The 20,119-nt window shown below is 38.7% G+C and overlaps 1 protein-coding gene and 1 pseudogene across 5 annotated transcripts in view; one reads left to right on the top strand and one right to left on the bottom strand.

Annotated features, from left to right (window-relative positions):
• Positions 1–20,119, top strand: part of CDC14A (cell division cycle 14A) — a 176,352-nt gene that overhangs the window by 46,776 nt on the left and 109,457 nt on the right. The gene's annotated exons all lie outside the window — the stretch shown is intronic.
• LOC129030053 (pre-mRNA-splicing factor SPF27-like) lies at positions 181–19,441 on the bottom strand (annotated as a pseudogene).

Raw genomic sequence — 20,119 nt, 5'->3', positions numbered from 1 at the left:
AGCTAGACATTTTAATTCTGTTGAGATATACAAATAGAATTACCGCAGCAGCCCACACATTCTGTGATTTCTAAACATTTAAACATCAATGGTTTTGGGAAGTTGCTGTTGTCCTTCACAGTTCATTAAAAGTTCAGATGCCTTTTGTGAGAGCCCAACTTTTCTACCCGCGAAATTGTCTTTTCAGAAGTCTTGCCGGATGTTTTCTTTGTTTGCCTCTCCATGTTGCTGTTTAATTTGATAGATTTTATTTTTTCGCTGAAAAATAGTCCGTTCAGTCTCATAATTCTTACCACGGATATCCAATTTGACTCTATTTCTCTCAATTTAGATCCAGCTGTGAGTTGCATGTTCTTTCTCTGCCAGTTTAAATCTTGAATATGTTTTCTTAACTTCTGAAGTTCTTTCTGTGCATGTTCAATCACATGAACTAGATTTTCATTGTATACTTTCCAGGCATTACATCCATGCTGTGACATTAGTTTCAGATTCTCAATTGTAACTGCTTGATGCTCTAACTAGGCCATAGAATTGTTTACACATTCTTGCCATGCAGTAATCCCATTTTTTTGACCAGAGGAAGGGGCTGGAAGTTCATATCGTTTCATACTGAGCAATTCAGTTGGTTGTTGTCAAGCAGCCAGTCTCTCAAATTCATTTCTCATTATGTCAGTTTCAAAAGCAGAATAATCCGAGACTGTCAGGTATCTCAGGTAGTTCATAGTAGGTTGGTATCTGCGAGTTTCCTCCTCCACCAGCACTGCAGCTGCTTCCTGCACACCAGGGGCTTCATAACCTTGATCAAAATATGGATCAATTGGTCAATATCAATCAAGCGGTGGCACATGACTGTAATCCCAGCACTTTGGGAGCCTGAGGCGGGTGGATCACGAGGTCAAGAGGTGGAGACCATCCTGCCCAACATGTCTCTACTAAAAAATACAAAAATTTAGCTGGGCGTGGTGATGCGAGCCTGTAGTCCCAGCTATTCGGGAGGCTGAGGCAGGAGAATCGCTTGAATCCAGGAGTGGGAGGTTGCAGTGAGCCGAGATTGCACCACTGCACTCCAGCCTGGCTAACCAGTGAGACTCTGTCCCCCGCTCCCCTCTGCAAAAAAAAGAAAATATAGCAGCGCATCCACCTCAACCTCTACAGCCACCAAACCTGTGCCTGCCATTCTGGGGACCTCAGGTTTGCCCTACTCTTCTCATTTCTTTACCCCTTTTTCCTTCCCTTGCATCTTCTCTCTCTTCTTTCCTTATTTATTTATTTATTTATTTATTGAGACTGAGTCTTGCTCTGTCCCCCAGGCTGCAGTGCACTGGTGCAATCGTAGACCAGTGTATCCTCAGACTCCTGTGCTCAAGCGATCCTCCTGCCTCAGCCCTCCCTAGAAGGTGGGACTGCAGGTGTGTGCCACTACAGCCAGCTAATTTCATTTTATTTTTGTAGAAACAGTGCCTTGCTTTGTTGCCCACCCTGGCTTCAGGACTCCTGGCCTCAAGTGATCCCCCTGCTCTGGACTCCCAAAGTGCTGGGATTACAGATGTGAGACACCACACCCAACCTCTTCTTTCCTTTTTAACACCTATTCTTCCTGTTTTGTTTAGTGTGGTTCTTCATTTCAGCAGGGTGCCTCTAGAACTTTGAAAGGATTATAACAGATGTGTTGAGCTTGTGACAAAATACTCTGTGACAAAATATGTCTTCTAATGCAGAAGTTTCCACCACTTTAAAGCAACCAAAAGGGGAAAAAGCAGTCCTAGCATGGTGGAAGAAGTGCTGAGTACAGCATGAGCTTGTCTTACACACTAGTTACAGTCTTGAGAAGCAGTGTGAAGTGATTATTCTTGAACTGGTCGTGTCCCAATTGATTTTTCTAATTTTGGAACTGTATTTCCTAGAAGGCTTTTTGACACAAACCCTTAATACAAATGGAACTAAAAATTGGCAGTGGATCCTTAAAGAGAATTTTATGCCTTTCTTCCTATTGTCTGTATGTATTTACTTGTTGACAGTCTTGTAAGATAGTCAATAATATCCATTATACATATATCTCAGTTAAATTTTACATATATTAAATGTTGCTAGTTGGATAAGTGTCCCTTTTCTGGGGGAATCTTCTCTGGATACAAAAGACCTTTACCTTCAGAGCAGCCATGTAACTTACATGAGGCAAGCTAGGTAGGTAGGTATATTTTATCAAACAGAAGTCTTTAACAGTGAAGGTGTTCTTGTTCTTAAAATGTGGAATCAGCCCTCTGTTAAGGGTCATTGACTGACTAATAAAAGTATTTTGTACTAAGACAAACCTTTTTCTCAAAGCCTTAGTTTTCTCATTTGTAAAATTTGGATAATACCTGAGTTTCCTTATCTACTTCACAGGATTATTGTACAGATCAAATATCCAACTGCCTGTTTGATAGCTCCATATTATACATCTAAATGATACCTCAAATTTATTGTGACAAAACAGAAGTTTTTATTCCTTCTCTCCCTAAATGTATTTATTTCCCAAGTCATTCCCTTTTTAGTAAGTGGACTACCATCAGTGACTTGGTAAATCGAAAGAGTAGTCATTTTGATTTCTTTTGTTCACTCATCCCACATTCTACTTATTCATAAGTTTGGTCAGCTCTACCTCTAAAACATATTGAATCAGAATGTATCTTTCCATCTCTGTTGCTATCACCTAGCCCAAGCCACTGTCATTGTTCACCTGGATTATGACCACAGCTTTATATGTTGTCTCCTTTTTGTATTCTTGCTTCCCATTAATTTAGTTGCCACACAACTGTCAGAGTAATCTTTTAAAATTGTAAATTAGATCATGTCATTACCCTGTTTCAAATCTGTGATTGCTCACTGATCTTGGCATAAAATTTATCCTTACCAATGCCATTAAGATCCTTTCTGATCTGACCCTCTCTACCTCTGTGGTCTCCTTGCTCAAGATGCTCCCCTCATGCTGGCCTTCTAACTGAAATTCCATGCTTGTTCCTACCAAAGAGCCTTGATGTTTCTGTTCTATCTGGAATGTTCTTACTTCAGACCTCTGTGTGCCTGGCTCTGAGATGTTACCTTCTCAGAGAGATTTTCTTTTAATTTCTACCCTGTTACCTCCACCGCTAGTCATCCTTTAGACCTTTGTTGCTTTATTTTCTTTACAGCATGCTACTATTTGAAATTACTTTGTTTGTTTATGCATTTACTTGCTTATTATCTCTTTCCCAGACTAGAGGGTAAGCACTTTATCTGTTTTGTTCGTTGCTGTGTGTGGAGGGTGATAAAATATTTAACAAGGGGTTAGGCCGGGTATTCACCCGTTGAGTTGGAAGTTGGGACAGGGTCCTGGAGGCTTCTTGCTTTGCTGAATCATGGGGAAGTCTAGGGCTTAGGGGGTGGGGGTGGGTCCCAAGGAAGAGACTAGGATGGCCAGTGTGGAGTGGAGTGGTGTGCTGTGGGCTGCAGCTATTTACCAACTGGTATAGAACTATTTCAGTATTTGAACACTATCAATTTAGAGCTGTGCCTGGTACATAATGGGTGCTCTGTAAGTATCTTTTGAGTGAATGAATAAGGGGATGAAAAAACATGAAAGAAAGAGGTAATATATGGGAAACTCCTGAAAATAATGAAGTTGGGCGTAAAGTGTAAAGTGGTGTCTTCCCCTTTATCAGAATATTTGTAGTCATGACAGCCAACTTTGGTCTTTGAAGATACAGAATCAAAGTAAAGATCATAGACCAAGGGTAGTAACCGGTATACAAAATTACATCACTACCTAGCCTTTTTTAAAAAAATAAACTTGTATTTTCCCAATTTTTTTTGTGGTAAAATATACGTAACATGAAACTTCCTGTCTTAACTATTTTAAAATGTATAGCCCAGTGGTATTAACTACTTTCCAATTGTTGTGCCACCAACACCATGGCTTACTTTTGAGTGTGCCATCTTGTGGCACTTTTGTTTCTCTGTTAGATAATGACTTCAAGTATTTCACAGCTTTTGTGTTTCTATTTCCTTATATCTAAGTGGGGGGAGACTTTTTATGCTTTCTCTCATAGAGCTGTCATAAGGATCAAAAAGGAGATAAAATATAGACCAAGCTTGTTCAACCTGCGGCTGGCTTTGAATGTGGCCTAACACAAATTCATAAACGTTCTTAAAACATTATGAGATTTTTTTTTTTAAAGCTCATCAGCTATCCTTAGTGTTAGTGTATTTTATGTGTGGCCCAAGACAATTCTTCTTCTTCCAATGTGGCCCAGGGAAGCTAAATGATTAGACACCCTGATATAGACCATCATGTTCAGTGATCTTAAAGCCAGGGTTGCTGGAATGATGTGGGCACTGGAGACCACAGTGACACTTAGCAGATGATAGGCACCCATTTTAGGGATGCCTCTACTAGTAGAGCATCTCTTCACCCCCTACATTGTGACATTGTGCTCCTTGAGATGGAAGGCTCAGATTTAAGAAGAAACCAGCTTTGTCAGAAAGGTGTTTCCGTTCCAGGGCAACACTCAGTGCAATTTTGAAGTTACGATGTTTAGATCATTGTAGCATCTAAAACACTCTGATATGAGTTTGAAAAAGATGGCTTTTAAAAATTATAAGTATGAATTAATTAGGTTCTTGCCATGTGCTTAAAGACCAAGTCTTTACTAGTACCTGTGTTACTATATTGTTTTCAGTTTTGCAGGCCTATGGCAAGAAGGTCAAGGAGAATTTGGATCAGGTCACTGTGACTGAAGAATTGGAAAATAATATGTATGAGAAGACGTTAAAATGAGTGTGACTGTTTAGCTTAGAAAATTAAGTTCAGAGTTAAAGAAATACAATTTTTTTTCTGTTATGTGGAGGATGCTTAAACAGAGGTGGTAGCCACATTGTATACTTTCCTTACCCACTTGTTAAGTCTTTGCATTGCTAAATTAGAGGTCTACATTGTGGATTAACTGAGACTAGCCTGAACCAGATGTCATGTCTGAATTGGGGATAACAAGCCTGAGGTTTTTAGACTGTCTAACCATGTCTGTGTTGGCTATTTATTTTGTAGACTACACTTAAGACCTAAGTAGTTATACTCTACTCCTAAGTCTGTGACTAATTGCAAAGAAGCCATTCTCCATTTGGCTTAGTGGTTGTGAGCAATGACTTTAACATAGCCACAGGCTCACTGGGCTTTGAATCCAATTGTTAGTTGTATGCCCTGAGAAAGTTAACTTATCCAAACTCCTGTTTTTTTAATCTTTAAAATAGGCATAATAATACCCTATTTTACTTGCGGTGAGGACTGAAGGAGGTCATTTATATAAAGGTGTCATCGGTGCAGTGTCTGACGTTGTATGCACTTAGGAATGTCTGGTGGCCCTGGCAGGGAAGCTGTGTGGCCTTCCACAAAGTTTTCTGACCCAATCTCCTACTTCCTATCACTCACTTTTGTGCGTAGACCCTTTAGGCTACCTCCCTGAAGATCGGACAGCTACTTCCCCTCTTTCTGTCTGCCCATCTTCCTCTTGTCCATCATATTTTTCACTTAAATACTTCTTGGCTCAGTAACAACACTCATATGGTTGTTAATCTGATTATTGCTTAGTATAATTCACTGGAAGGTATGAGTATATTTCTCTCCAAGGATGTTATTTTAAGGGAATATTCTGTTTAAACCAAATGAATTTGTGAGATCTGTAGTCAGGTATTCATTAGTTCAGTAAATCTTTGTTTAACTACTGTGAGCCCTGCCTAGCACTATGGTAGGCTCTAGGGAATAAAATATATATATATAAAAACAATGCCTAGCTTAAAATGTGGGACAGATGAGCAATAAACAATTGTTTAAAGTGGGCAATAGGTACAATTGGGTAAATATGAATTTATCTAACAAATGTTTTTTTGAGGTATTTTCATGTAACGGGCCTTGTTCCTGGAGTTGAGGATACTAAGGTGCATGACTCCCTGCCTGTTGGTGTGGGTGTGGAGGGCTGGGTTCAGACCTGGCGAGAGAGGAGGTTCCAAGATGGTCCATCCCAGCAGGCCAGGTTGCTGAGGAACTGTCAGACAGGGAGAATAGCATGAAGGTGATGATGTTTTTCTGGTGGTAGGGGAGTGAAGGGAGGCTGGAAGAAAACTAGTTATTTTTAATTTTTAATTTAATTTTATTTTAAATGTCCATTTTGAAAAGGGGATAATCTAATGAGAAGATGGGGGTGTTTTTTTCCCTTACAATTAAAAAAACTTTAAAAAGTGGAGTAACCACATTGTAGAAGAAATGTGGAAAAATTCTCCTGCAGTTCTAAACCTGAACTATTTGTTAGGTGTGATTGCAGTGTAGTTTTTTGAGCCTTTTAAAATTTAGCCTATGTATGTTTTGCCATTTTGCTATTCAGGTGACCAAATAATATTTCATTTAGAGAGAATACCATTGTTTAACATTTTAGATTTCTTTCAAAATTTTTTATAATGTAACAGATCTCTTTCTATATTATAAGTGTTTCTTTTCGTGGATTTTTGTCTTTAGATTGCCAGAAGTGGGGTAAATAATTTTAAATTTCAGAGTTTTTAAGACTCTTGGAGCATATTGCTATACTTAAGCCAGTTTATACTAAATTTGGTATTATATGAAATCTCCAATTTCATGTAATCTTTGCATATTGGGTATGAACATTACAGTTTTAGAAATTTAATTGGTGAAAAATGCTACCTCATTGTTTTAGTAATCATTTTTTTGATTAATGAGGTTGATTATTCTCATAGTTTTATTTATAGATTTATTAACTGTTTGAAAACTTTGTGTTTTTATATTTGTTTCCTATATTTAGACCATTTTAGAGTGGATAAGTGCTGTTAGCCTCCATTAAAAAAGTAAGTTAGCCAGGTACAGTGGTGGGAGCCTATAGACCCAGCTACCTGGAGACTGAGGCTGGAGGATTGCTTGAGGCCAGGAGTTTGAGGTTGCAGTGAGCTATGATTACACCACTGCACTCCAGCCCAGACCCTGACTCAAAAAAAAAAAAAAAAAAAAAGATGAAGTCATTTTTTCTATGTCTATTTGTTTCAATAGATACAGACTACTAGAAATCATGCCCATCAGTCCAAGTTTCTGTAAAAAATTAGGAAGTCCATAGACCTTTCCTGCTGTTACTCATTAGAATGTCAGAATGCTCTATTAAGTACTTCTGTATACCTGAATATAAATGTGCTTAATTGGAACTGCTGATAATGGACCCATTGATTTTTGAACATTAAGCTGTCTGCTGAATATACAGAAATTTTAACAGAACAGTATTATTTAAAAGTGGTTAGAGTGTGTGTGTTTAAATCATTGGACACTGATATACCCAGACAATTAACTGTGATTTTTTGTTTTTATTGTTTGGACCAAGTATATTATTTTGCTTATCTTTTGACTCACAATTCTGTAAATTCTGATTTCAGAACTACTTTACATTGACATTAAAAAACTGTAGATTAAACAAATGTCATTTAAAATATAGGTAAAATTATCAAAATTTGGTTCAAAATAATAAAGGCATTTACTTTAAATATTTATTAAACCAATAATATATTAGATGTCAGCTACTAGTGTTCTGTCATCCTTCTCTGTGGCTTGTTGGTAAATCTAACGGTAGTGTTTGTTTCTGCTTATAGAAGTTAGTGGAGAGGAAGGGAGGGGAGGCACATGGCTGGGGCTGGGCAATTTCCTGTTTGCAGTTCCTTCCTTTTATAGTTTGATAGGCAACTCTTTTGTGATATTGCCTGTAAATGGGCCAGTCTTTTATCTTTGTAGGCTTGTATTTTTGGTGGCTTTGAAACAGATCAGGCTCCTTAAACTCATACAGCATTTTCAATTTCAGACTCTTTGAGGTTGGACATTCTGTTAGCCTTCTGCATATGGGTAGAGCAGTGTCACCTCTTACTCAACTTTTCTTGCCTGTTTCATTTAGCTGTGGGCGAGGAAAATTAGCTGTTTGCTTTTCATTAGTGGAAGATTTGTCAAGTTAAGGTGCATCAGTCTTTTCAGTTTTTTTTTTCTTTTTTTCTTTTGGCATCCTGATAATAAACTTCCTTTGTGTTGTAAATAAGCTCTCAAATTTATATACACATACGCAGCTGCACACACAGGCATACATACTCACTGCATTTAGTACTATATATTTAGTAGTGATGCACTCTGTATGCTTACAGTAATTTACTCACAAATTTCTGAATCTTATCAGTAGCCTTGGAATAACATATACTTTCTATGTGAGGAAGCTAACATCCATTTGTTTCATTTTAGGTTGGTGCAAAAGTAATTGCGGTTTTTGCTACTTCAAACTATATATATTGAATTAAGGGGATGTACTTTTTTTAAGCACTTGAAATTATTTATTTACCAGTTTATTATCTCTCCCTTTAAGGGAAAGGACTTTGTCTTATTTTCCACAATAGCCGCAGCATCTAGAACAATGTCTGACACATCCTAAGTGTTCAATAAGTGTTTGTGAAATGAATGACTGTTTAATTGATAAATAAGTCTTAGTTGGTTGACTTCCACGTTTTGTGGAAGTTTAATATGGAGTAATTTAAAACCTGTGATGTGCTTAAAGATAAATTATGAAGTCGGTACTAATTGTAAAAATAACAGCAAGAATCAGTGTTGCAAAGCATTAACTAATTTTCTTAAAATTACTGAGTAAAACAGTGTGTTATATAGAACTGAAATGGGTTTTGTTAATACTGTACCTACAGACATTTGAAATTAATATTGTGGATGATAATGTTAATTTTACTCTCAGCATTATTTCTATTTTTCTCAATAGGTGAAACTACTTATTTATACATACAAGTATTTGCTGCTAACTGTCAACGATTTTTTTTAACAGCCATCCTTGCAGTCTCAGGATAATTTCCAGTTAAGAATTAATTCATGGGGCCAGGCGCGGTGTCTCATGCCTGTAATCCCAGCACTTTGGGAGGCCAAGGTGGGCGGATCACCTGAGGTTGGGAGTTCGAGACCAGCCTGACCAACATGGAGAAACCCTGTCTGTACTAAAAATACAAAATTAGCCAGGCATGGTGGCACATGCCTTTAATCTCAGCTACTCGGGAGGCTGAGGCAGGAGAATCACTTGAACCTGGGAGGCAGAGGTTGTGGTGAGCCGAGATTGCGCCATTGCACTCCAGCCTGGTCAACAAGAGCAAAACTCCATTAAAAAAAAAAAAGAAGTAATTCATATGCTTGAAAGAGGAATACTAGAAAATTTTCAATTAGAGTTGGATCTTGAAAATTTTTAGCTGCATGCGTTCATTATGAAAAAAAAAATCAGAAAGGAGGTACTCAAAGCCCTGAAGACATTATCCATTATCAGAGTGTGACTTGAAATTGTTTGCCATGCCTGATATGAGAGCATGTTCTGTACACGTCTACCTAGGCTTCACCTGGCATTTACCCGAGTGAGGACTATCAGTGTTCCATTTTATACAAATATCTGAACAGAGCAGACTCACATTTAGACGTATTCCCCATGCAGAGCTACAGGCTTCCAATCAATGAGATGTTTACTAGAATATATACAGAAACTGAAGGTAATTCTTTAAATTTTATGAAAAATGAGGTTATTTGGCTGCCTGGTAATTGCAGCATGGTAAAATTTGATATTGAATGTATTTGATTGTGTTTACTGTTTTCTTTTAGTTTTAAAAATAAACATCTTAATTAACAAAAAAAAGACCCACTTTTGCAAGACTGGTGAAGTATCTCCACAGAACACTCACTAGGAAGAACCCTTCTGCAGTCCTGCTTTGTCATATTTCAGTTGGAGAATCTGAACCCAGCGAGGTCGAGTACCTTGTCCAAGATCAAACCCAGCTAATGGAGAAGGACTAGAACCCTGATCCCTAAGTTTCTAGCTGGGAGCTTTATCCAGTCATATAGCATGTCACCGAGCACTGCTGGTCTTGGTATATTATACTACCTCTAAACCATAATAGTCTGCAAAAAGATTAGAAACAGCATGCAGTGTGGAAGAGTAGAATTTTCTATTTAGAAAGCAGTGTTGTAGTGTTTCAAATACACTAGTCATACAGTTTCTTCTCCAGGTAGCTTCTGGGCTTTGATTCTGGCTAATGGGGCTAACACCCCCAAAACTTTCGTGTACCAACCAGGTATAATGGCGGTTGTTCTCATGTTTACTTTGGTGATGTCCATGGATGTGTTGGGGTAGGTCTAAGTGCAAGGAGTGATAGGGGAATAAGAGAAGCAAGGAATGATATAAAGTAGGTTGGGCTGGTATTTTAGGACAGAGTTTTCCAAGCTTTATTCACTGTAATTCACCATAAGAAACACATTTTACATTGCAGCCTAGTACACACACACACGCGCGCGCACGCACCATTCACATGTATAATTGAAACAAGAGGTTTATGAAACAATTCTTACAAGGTGTAAAGCGTACTGATATTTTATATTCTGTTCTATTTTATTAAAAATATGTCTTTACCATCAAATTGACTTCACTGCTCACTAATGGGTTGTAACCTGCAGACAGCAAAACATAGCCATTGGAGAATCTACTTACTGTGCTTAGATCCAGAAGGTTCTTGAATGTTCTTAGGGCATTGATTTTGGCATTGAATGAGCAGGTGATTGTTTGGTTGCTCTGCATCTAGGCTAGTTTGCAATTAACATGAATGGCTTAAGGAAAACTGAAAGTATTCTGAATTCCTCAAAGACTGCTCTCTCTAAACATCAAGATGCATACCTGTCTCTGGATGGTTTTTATTCAGTTGGTACTTGACTTTTTGGGAAAATCTGAGTTTGTTTTAAGCCTTCAAATAATATGATTTATCTTTTCTTATCTCACTTTCATTTGAATCGCTGTGTTACCCTTAAAGCCCTCTCATACTCCTCCCTTCTTCCTGGCAACCAAAATGTGCATTGATTCAGTTTGGGAGAACCTTGATTGAGAAGCCTGTAGCTAGGTCAATGTTGTGGGCCCTGAGGAGCCAGCGCTGAGCCTGCCTTACTGGGTCTGTCATTTTAGTATCTCATTGGGCTTAGTTTCTAAGTGTGGGCTGAAAAGTTATATAATGTCCCATTCACCTCAAGACATCGAATCTAAAACCTTAGGTTTATAAGGGTTTTCTTGATTGAATAATTTTGATTTATGTAAATTTTTATTTCAAGAAATGTTTTCTATTTGATAGAGTGAGTAAAATTGTGGCCTTTCCCCTATTTTGGAAAGTGAATTAATTCATTAAACCCCTCTTCATGAGCACTTTCTGAAATTTTAAATAAAAGAAGAGCTAACCGCTTGCAGTGAGCTGAGATAGCACCACTGCACTCCAGCCTGGGCAATAGAGCTAGACTCTGTCTCAAAAAAAAAAGAGCTAACTGCAACTGCTGTTGAGTTTGCTGTGTGTTCAGTTATTTCTAAGATTTTTAGTGCTCAAAATAGGGTTGCCATGCTAAAAAACAGACTGTGGCCATGTAAACTACTAGGTTCTCATGTCAGCAACACTCTGTCTCTGTGTCTTTCTTAGTTTTCTTCCTTGTTGCTCTGCTGCCTTAGCTTTGCTTTTCCTGGGCCTATCTTCCCAAACTCCCATAACAAATGCTTGTAGGGGCTTTGAATTTTCATTATGGAAATTCAAACTTTTAATTGATGAGGACTTAAAGCCAGGGATGTAGTTAGACAGCAAGTTTATGGGTAATAAAACTAAATAGTGGGACGGCCGGCAAGGTGGCTCACGCCTGTAATCCCAGCACTTTGGGAGGCCAAGGTGGGCAGATCACGAGGTCAGGAGATAGAGACCATCCTGGCTAACACGGTGAAACCCCGTCTCTACTAAAAATACAAAAAATTAGCCGGGCATGGTGGCGGGCGCCTGTAGTCCCAGCTACTCGGGAGGCTGAGGCAGGAGAATCCCTTGAACCCAGGAGGCAGAGCTTGCAGTGAGCCGAGATTGCGCCACTGCACTCCAGCCTGGCCGACAGAGCGAGACTCCATCTCAACAAAACAAAACAAAACAAAACAAAAACAAAAACAAAAACTAAATAGTAGGACTGGGAAAGTGTAACCTCAGCCTCAAAGAAATATTTTAGAAGGGCTGCAGTACCTCATAGAATTATTTAATAGGAAATAATATTTGTGGTTCATAGTTTCAAATTAATGAGTAGACAGACAAGCCTTTCCATGTGAATATACATACTGTAGGATGAATCAGACAATTCTTTCAAGAGTGGGTGTACGAGTCATTTAGTGGGCCTGCTTTGGGAAATTTCTTAATTTAAGAAGCCATAATTCCCTTCTCTGATAAACCTTTCCTGATGTTTTCTCCCTAGTTTTTCTGCCTACCCCTCACTCACTGCCTCCCAGCTCTTCACTGTCATTTTCTTACTATCTGACTTAGAACATGGCTCATTTATAGCTTTTCTCACTTCATTTTGCAATTAATTGCACATAATATGATCTACTAGGATGAGCTCCTTGTAATTACTTGCTTTGCACACTTGCCTTTGAAGAATGAGCTTTTCGAGTGAAGGGATAACTCTTACTCACATATTTTTTTTTCTTCAACTTTTATTTTAAGTTCTGGGGTATATGTGCAGTATGTGCAGGTTTGTTACATAGGTAAATGTGTCCCATGGTGGTTTGCTGCACAGATCAACCCATCACCCAGGTATTAAACCCATCATTCATTAGCTATTCTTCCTGATGCTCTTCCTCCTCTGAGGCACAGTGTGTGTTATTCTTCACTATGTGTTCATGTGTGTTCTCATCGTTTAGCTCCCACTTATGAGTGAGAACATGCAGTGTTTGGTTTTTTGCTCCTGTGTTACTTTGCTGTGGATAATAGCTTCTAACTCCATTTATGTCCCTGCAAAGGACATGATCTCATTTCTTTTTATTGCTGCATAGTATTCCATGGTGTATATGTACCACATTTTCTTTATCCAGTCTATCATTGATGGGCATTTAGGTTGATTCCATGTCTTTGCTATTGTGAATAGTGCTGCAGTGAACATACACGTGCATGCATCTTTATAATAGAATGATTTATATTCCTTTGGGTATATACCCAGTAATGGGATTCTGGGTCAAACGGTATTTCTGCCTCTAGGTCTTTGAGGAATTGCCACACTGTCTTCCACAATGGTTGAACTAATTTACACTCTTGCCAACAGCGTAAACATGTCCATTTTTCTATGCAGTCTCACCAGCATCTGTTGTTTTTTGACTTTTTAGTAATAGCCTTTCCGACTGGCATGAGATGGTATCTCATTGTGATTTTGATTTGCATTTCTCTAACGATCAGTGATGCTGAGCTTTTTTTCATGTTTGTTGGCCGCAAATATATCTTCTTTTGAGAAGTGTCTGTTCATGTCCCCTGCTCACTTTTCAATGGGGTTGTTTGTTTTTTTTCTTGTAAATTTGTTTAAGTTCCTTACAGACTCTGGATATTAGACCTTTGTCAGATAGATAGATTGCAAAAATTTTCTCCCATTCTGTAGGTTGTCTGTTCACTCTGATGATAGTTTCTTTTGCTGTACAGAAGCTCTTTAGTTCAATTAGATCCCATTTGTCAATTTTTGCTTTTGTTGCAATTGTTTTTGGCATTTTCATCATGAAGTCTTTGCCCCCTGCCTATGTCCTGAATGGTATTACATAGATTTTCTTCTGGGTTTTTGTAGTTTTGGGTTTTACATCCGAGTATTTCATCCATCATTAGTTGATTTTTGTGTAAGGTGTAAGGAAGGGGTCCAGTTTCAATTTTCTGCCTATGGCTAGCCAGCTCTCCCAGCACCATTTATTAAAAAGGCAGTTCTGGCCAGGCACGTTTGCTTATGCCTGTAATCCCAGCATTTTGAGAGGCCGAGGCGGATGGATCACCTGAGGTCGGGAGTTTAAGACTAGCCTGGCCAACATGGTAAAACCCCGTCTCTACTAAAAATACAAAAAAATTAGCCGGGCTTGGTGGTGGGCGCCTGTAATCCCAGCTACTCAGGAGGCTGAGGCAGGAGAATCGCCTGAACCCGGGAGGCGGAGGCTGCAGTGAGCCAAGATTGCGCCATTGGACTCCAGCCTGGGCCACAAGAGCGAAACTCTGTCTCAAAAAAAAAAAAAAAAAAGGGAGTCCTTTCTCCATTGCTTGTTTTTTTCAGGTTTGTTGAAGATCCGATGTTTGTAGGTGGGTGGTCTTATTTCTGAGTTCTCTATTCTCTCCATTGGTCTTTGTGTCTGTTCTTGTACCAGTACCATGTTGTTTGGTTACTGTAGCCTTATAGTACAGTTTGAAGTCAGGTAGAGTGATGCCTCCAGCTTTGTTCTTTCTGCTTAGGATCATCTTGGCTATTCAGGCTCTTTTTTGATTCCATATGAATTTTAAAACAGTTTTTTTTTTTTCTAATTCTGTGAAGAATGTCAATGGCAGTTTAATGGGAATAGCAATGACTCTATAAATGACTTTGGGCAGTATGGCCATTTTCACGATATTGATTCTTCCTGTGCATGAACATGGAATGTTTCTCTGTTTGTTTGTGTCCTCTTTGATTTATTTGAGCAGTGGTTTGTAGTTCTCCTTGAAAAGATCCTTCACTTCCCTTGTTAGCTGTATTGCTAGGTATTTTATTCTTTGTGTGCTAATTGTGAATTGGAGTTTATTCACTATTTGTTTCTCTGCTTGCCTGTTGTTGGTGTATAGGAATGCTAGTGATTTTTGCACATTGATTTTGTATCCTGAGACTTTGTGGAAGTTGCTTATCAGCTTAAAAAGCTTCTGGGCTGAGACGATGGTGTTTTCTAGATATAGGATCATGTCATCTGCAAACAAAGATAATTTGACTTCTTCTCTTCCTATTTGAATACACTTTATTTCTTTCTCTTGTCTGATTGCATTGGTGAGAACTTCCAATACTATGTTGAATAGGAGTGGTGTCTCACTCATATTTGTATCTCCAGTACTTAACATAGTGTCTGTCTGTGCTATTTAAAAAATTTATATTTATTTTGATTTTTAAAATTTACTTCATAATTGTACATATTCATGGGACACATACTCATGTTTTTAAAAAATTACATGTAATGCTTTTACTTAAAAAAATCTTTTAGGTTCAGGGGTACATGTGCAGGTTTGTTGTAGAGGTAAATTTGTGTCATAGAGGTATGTTGTACAGAATATTTAGTCACCCAGGTACTAAGCCTAGTACCCAATAGTTATATTTTCCTCTCCCTCTGCCAGCCTCCATCCCCAAGTTGGCCTAAGTGTTTGTTGTTCCCCTCTTTGTGTCCATGTATTCTCATCATTTAGCTCCAGCTTATAAGTGAGAACATGCAGTATTTGGTTTTCTGTTCCTGCAATAGTTTGCTAAGGATTATGGCCTCCAGCTCCATCCATGTTCCTGCAGAGGACATGATCTTATTCTTTTTAATGACTGCATAGTATTCCATGGTATATATGTACCACATTTTAAATATCCATTCTACCATTGATGGATATTTAGGTTGATTCTGTGTCTTTGCTATTGTGAATAGTGCTGCAGTGAATGCACATGTGCATGTGTCTTTATGACAGAATGATTTACATTCCTTTAGGTATATACTCAGTAATAGGATTGCTGGGTTGAATGGTATTTCTGTTTTTAGGTCTTTGAGGAATCACCACACTGCTTTCCACAAAGGTTGAACTAATTTACACTGCCACTAACAGTGTATAAGTGTTCCCTTTTCTCTGCAACTCACCAGCATCTGTTATGTTTTTTGACTTTTTAATAAAAACCACTCTGACTGGTGTGAGATGGTGTCTCATTGTGGTTTTGATTTGCATTTCTCTAATGATCAGTGATACTGAGCTTTTTTTCTTATGCTTGTTGGCTGCATGTATGTCGTCTTTTGAAAGGTGTCTGCTCATGTCCTTTGCCCATATAATGAGGTTTTGCTACATGTAATATATAGTGATCAGAATGGATCCAGGCAATCAGCATATCAATCATCTGACACATTTATAATTTCTTTATGTTTGGGACATTCAATATCCTCCTTCTAGCTATTTGAAACCATATATTACTGTTAACTGTAGTCATCCTACAGTGGTATGGAACACTAGAACTTATCCTATCTATTAATAGCTGTAATTTTATATCCTTTAACAAATATCTCCTTATCCCCTGTATTAGTCCTTTTTCACACTGTTGATAAAGACATACCTGAGACTGGGCAATTTACAAAAGAAAGAGGCTTAATGGACTTACAGTTTCACATGACTGGGGAGGCCTCACAATCATGGCAGAAGGTGAAAGGCATGTCTCACATGGCGGCAGATAAGAGAAGAGAACTTGTGCAGGGAAACTCTCCTTTTTAAAACCGTGAGATCTCATGAGACTCATTCACTATCACAAAAACAGCACGGGAAAGACCTGCCCTCATGATTCAGACACCTCCCATTGTGTCCCTCCCATAACATTGGGAATTCAAGATGAGATTTGGGTGGGGACACAGCCAAACCATATCATTCTACTCCTGGTCCCTCCCAAATTTCATGTCCTCCCATTTCAAAACCAATCATGCCTTCCCAACAGTCCCTCAAAGTCTTAACTCATTTCAGCATTAACTCAAAAGTCCACAGTCCAAAGTCTCATCTGAGACAAGGCAAGTCCCTTCCACCTATGAGCCTATAAAGTCAATAGCAAGTTAGTTACTTCCTAGATACAATGGGGGTACAGGCATTGGGTAAGTACAGCCATTCCAAGTGGAATAAATTGGCCAAAACAAAGGGGCTACAGGCCCCATGCAAGTTCAAAATACGGCAGGGCTGTCAAATCTTAAAGCTCCAAAGTGATCTCCTTTGATTCCATATCTCACATCCAGTCCTGCTCTTGACTCCTGTCACCAAGGTTGCAGTTGCAAGGCTTTCAATTTGAAATCAACTGCTTGTTAAAACATAGGAATGGACCCATCATGTTCAAAGAATGTAGGAATATGTGATAACTCGCCTAATAGTTATCAGTTCCTAATAGGAACTGGAGAATCCTTGAATCTCATTGGTTTGAATATGGTAAAGTATTTATATTCCCTTCAAAAATGTCTGAAATTTTGAGAAATTCGTCAGTACTTGCAAGTGAGTTGGAGTTTTAGCAGCAAGCTATGTATTTTATCCAGAGTCAAATTTTAAGTTTTTAGCCTGGGACCTGGGAAACATAGTGAAACCTTGTCTGTATAAAAAATAAAAAAGAATTAACCAGGTGTGGTGGTGCATATCTGTAGTCTCAGCTACTTGGGAGGCTGAGGCAAGAGGATTGCTTGATCCCAAAACTTTGAGGCTGCAATGAGCTGTGATTGTGCTACTGCACTCCAGCCTGGGTGACTGAGTAAGACTCTGGCTAAAAAAAAAAAAAAGAAAAAAAATTTTTAATTTTAGTTTTTTTTTTTCCCAAGGAACATATATTTGAAATGTAATGAAAATAGTGACAAAATGGGGATAACCTTTTAAAAGTTTCTAAAATCATTTTGTTTTACTGCCTCCAAGTCAGATATATGAATTTTTTTTTTTTTTTCCAAGATGGAGTCTTGCTCTGTTGCCCAGGCTGGAGTGCAGTGGCACAATCTCAGCTCACTGAAACCTCTGCCTCCCAGGTTCAAGCGATTCTCCTGCCTCAGCCTCCCAGGTAGCTGGATTACCGGTGTATGCCACCACGCCCAGCTAATTTTTGTATTTTTAGTAGAGACAGGGTTTCACCATGTTGGTCAGGCTGGTCTCACACTTCTGACCTCGTGATCGCCTGCCTCGGACTCCCAAAGTGCTGGGATTACAGGCGTAAGCCACTGTGCCCGGCCAGATATATAAATTTTTAACAAAACCCAAAAACATTTAGAATATCCTGGCATTGGGTTGTGTTTAAAAACTATATTAGATTTTACACATGTGTACTGATGAAAATATTTTACTTCTGAATTAATAGAGGAAATTAAAGTTGTTAAGATCCTTTTATTACAATTAAAGTTTGGGGGATTTAACCATGATGGTGATCACCAAATTCTCGCTATTAATTCAATTTAAAAAATTTTTGTCTCCCTCCTGCTCCTTTTTATTAAGGAACATTGGTTGATCTAGACCTCAGGTTAAGTACAAGAACTTCAGGATGAGATTGGAGGTCTCTGACTTTTACCGTGTTACCCTAGCAATGCAGAGAATAATTTCCACTCTGAAGAACTGCTCTGGTAGAGCTGTATAGTGATTTTTTTTTCTGTTCAGTTATAGGAACAGATACATCTTAGAGAAGATCTCTCCCTGACCTACCTAACCACCCCACCCCTCTCCACTCCACATCCTCACCATACTGGTAAACCTGGATAAATTAACTTGTCACAGGAGGCAGAACTGACAGGCCCAAGAGCCTCCTATATTATTGGCATTCCAGTCCTTTGCCTCTACCTTTGCAGCCCTCAGCTTACTTCGACACCCATAGTGCAAGGGAACACTGTTGTGTGAATAACCGCTTACCTCTTTTCTCCTCTATCACTCTTTCTTGTTGTATCTGTGTACCTTTCTCTCTCCATTTTTGTTTTTGTTTTTCCTACTGGTTCCATCTCTTTCTCCTTCCTGTGTTCTGACCACTTCTCTCCTATTGCTTTAAAAAGTTTTTTTTCTTCAGACAAGAATGAAAGGAATCTCCTATTGGTTTGTTTTTCCTTCCTTTTCCTCTTTTCTTAGTTGGCTGTCGGAGTTTTTTGGGTGTGTGTAACAGAAATTGACTCTGACTTACTGAAGTCCAAAATTTACTAATGAATTTCCTGGAAGTTTAGTCAAAAGAGGGTAGTAGAGGGCTGCTGTGGCCTTCCCTTCTAATAAAAACTCTTTTTTCATTTTAGTGGGAAATAGTATTTTCCTCTCTCCTTTTGTGTGATTCATTTGTTCATTCTTTCATTGAACAAACAGTCATTGAGCACCTGGGCCAGACACCCCTTCTGAGCTCTAAGGATATGGTAATGGACAAGAGAGAGAAAATCCCTGTCCTGACAGAGCTTAGATTTTGCTGGGAGAAACAAACAAATAAGAGGTCAGTGATAATGGCAAATTGGTGATGTGCTGGTGACTGGCTGGCTACTTCAGATTGGAAGTTCAGAGATGCCCTCTTTGGGGTGGTGATGCTGATAAAGAGGAAGAACATCCTAGGCAGAGAACAACACATACAAAAGCTTTAGAGTGGGAATGAACTAGGAAAGGCTGAGGAACCAAGACAAAGCTGCTGTGGCTAAAAAGGCTATAATGCAGGCGATGAGGCCAAAGTCTCTGCCGGGCTTGTATGTGAGAGCAAGTTCGAATTTTATTCTTCGTGACCTGTGGGTCTCTTAGGGAGCTGAAATGACCTAATGTACACTTAAAAACACTTTAAAAACTCACCTTTTAGAATGTCACTTGAAGCTCTCCATGGTACAGTTATCTGTATCGTTCCCATTTCTCTTATGCTACTCTGCCATAATGCTCTGATTACTTAACCTTTAAAGATTTTTGTGAGGAGTACTTAAAGTGGGGATCTCCTGGGATTAGATCTGAAATGATATACAAGGGATATGCCATGAGGTCAGGAACATACTTGCTTTGTTCTTGGTATTATCCATGGTGACTGGTACTGGTAAGTCTTTGCTGAATGAAGAAATGAATTACCTGGTGTGTAGAACTGTGGAAAGCTCTCTGCTTTTCTCCTTTTCCTTCGTCTTTCCTCATTTTCCTTACTACCAGGAAACCTGCCATGCAAGTCTTGTTGCTCATAGGAAGATGGGGGTGAGAAATTGCTGGCCAGGGTGAAGGGGGGCTGTTTTCTGGAAGTAGTGAGGTCTGCCTACAGTAGTGAGCCAGAATAGGAGGGAAGTTCCCGGTTACTGCAGGGAAGGTGGGTGAACTTCCTGTATGTTTTTTATATATATATATATATATATGTTATATATACTGTATATAATATATATGTTGTACTATATATATGTTATATATACTATATATATAGTGTGTATATATATAGTATGTATGCAATAGATCTGTTGGTTGGGTTTAAGTTACTTTTATTTAATCTGTAATTGTTTCAGTTCTGCTGTTTGTGGAAGTTAGTAAGCTAAAGTATGTAGGGAACATGTTTACT

This window comes from Pongo pygmaeus, chromosome 1, assembly GCF_028885625.2.
Source record: "Pongo pygmaeus isolate AG05252 chromosome 1, NHGRI_mPonPyg2-v2.0_pri, whole genome shotgun sequence".
NCBI lineage: Eukaryota > Metazoa > Chordata > Mammalia > Primates > Hominidae > Pongo > Pongo pygmaeus.
This window is presented reverse-complemented; position numbering and strand designations above follow the sequence as displayed.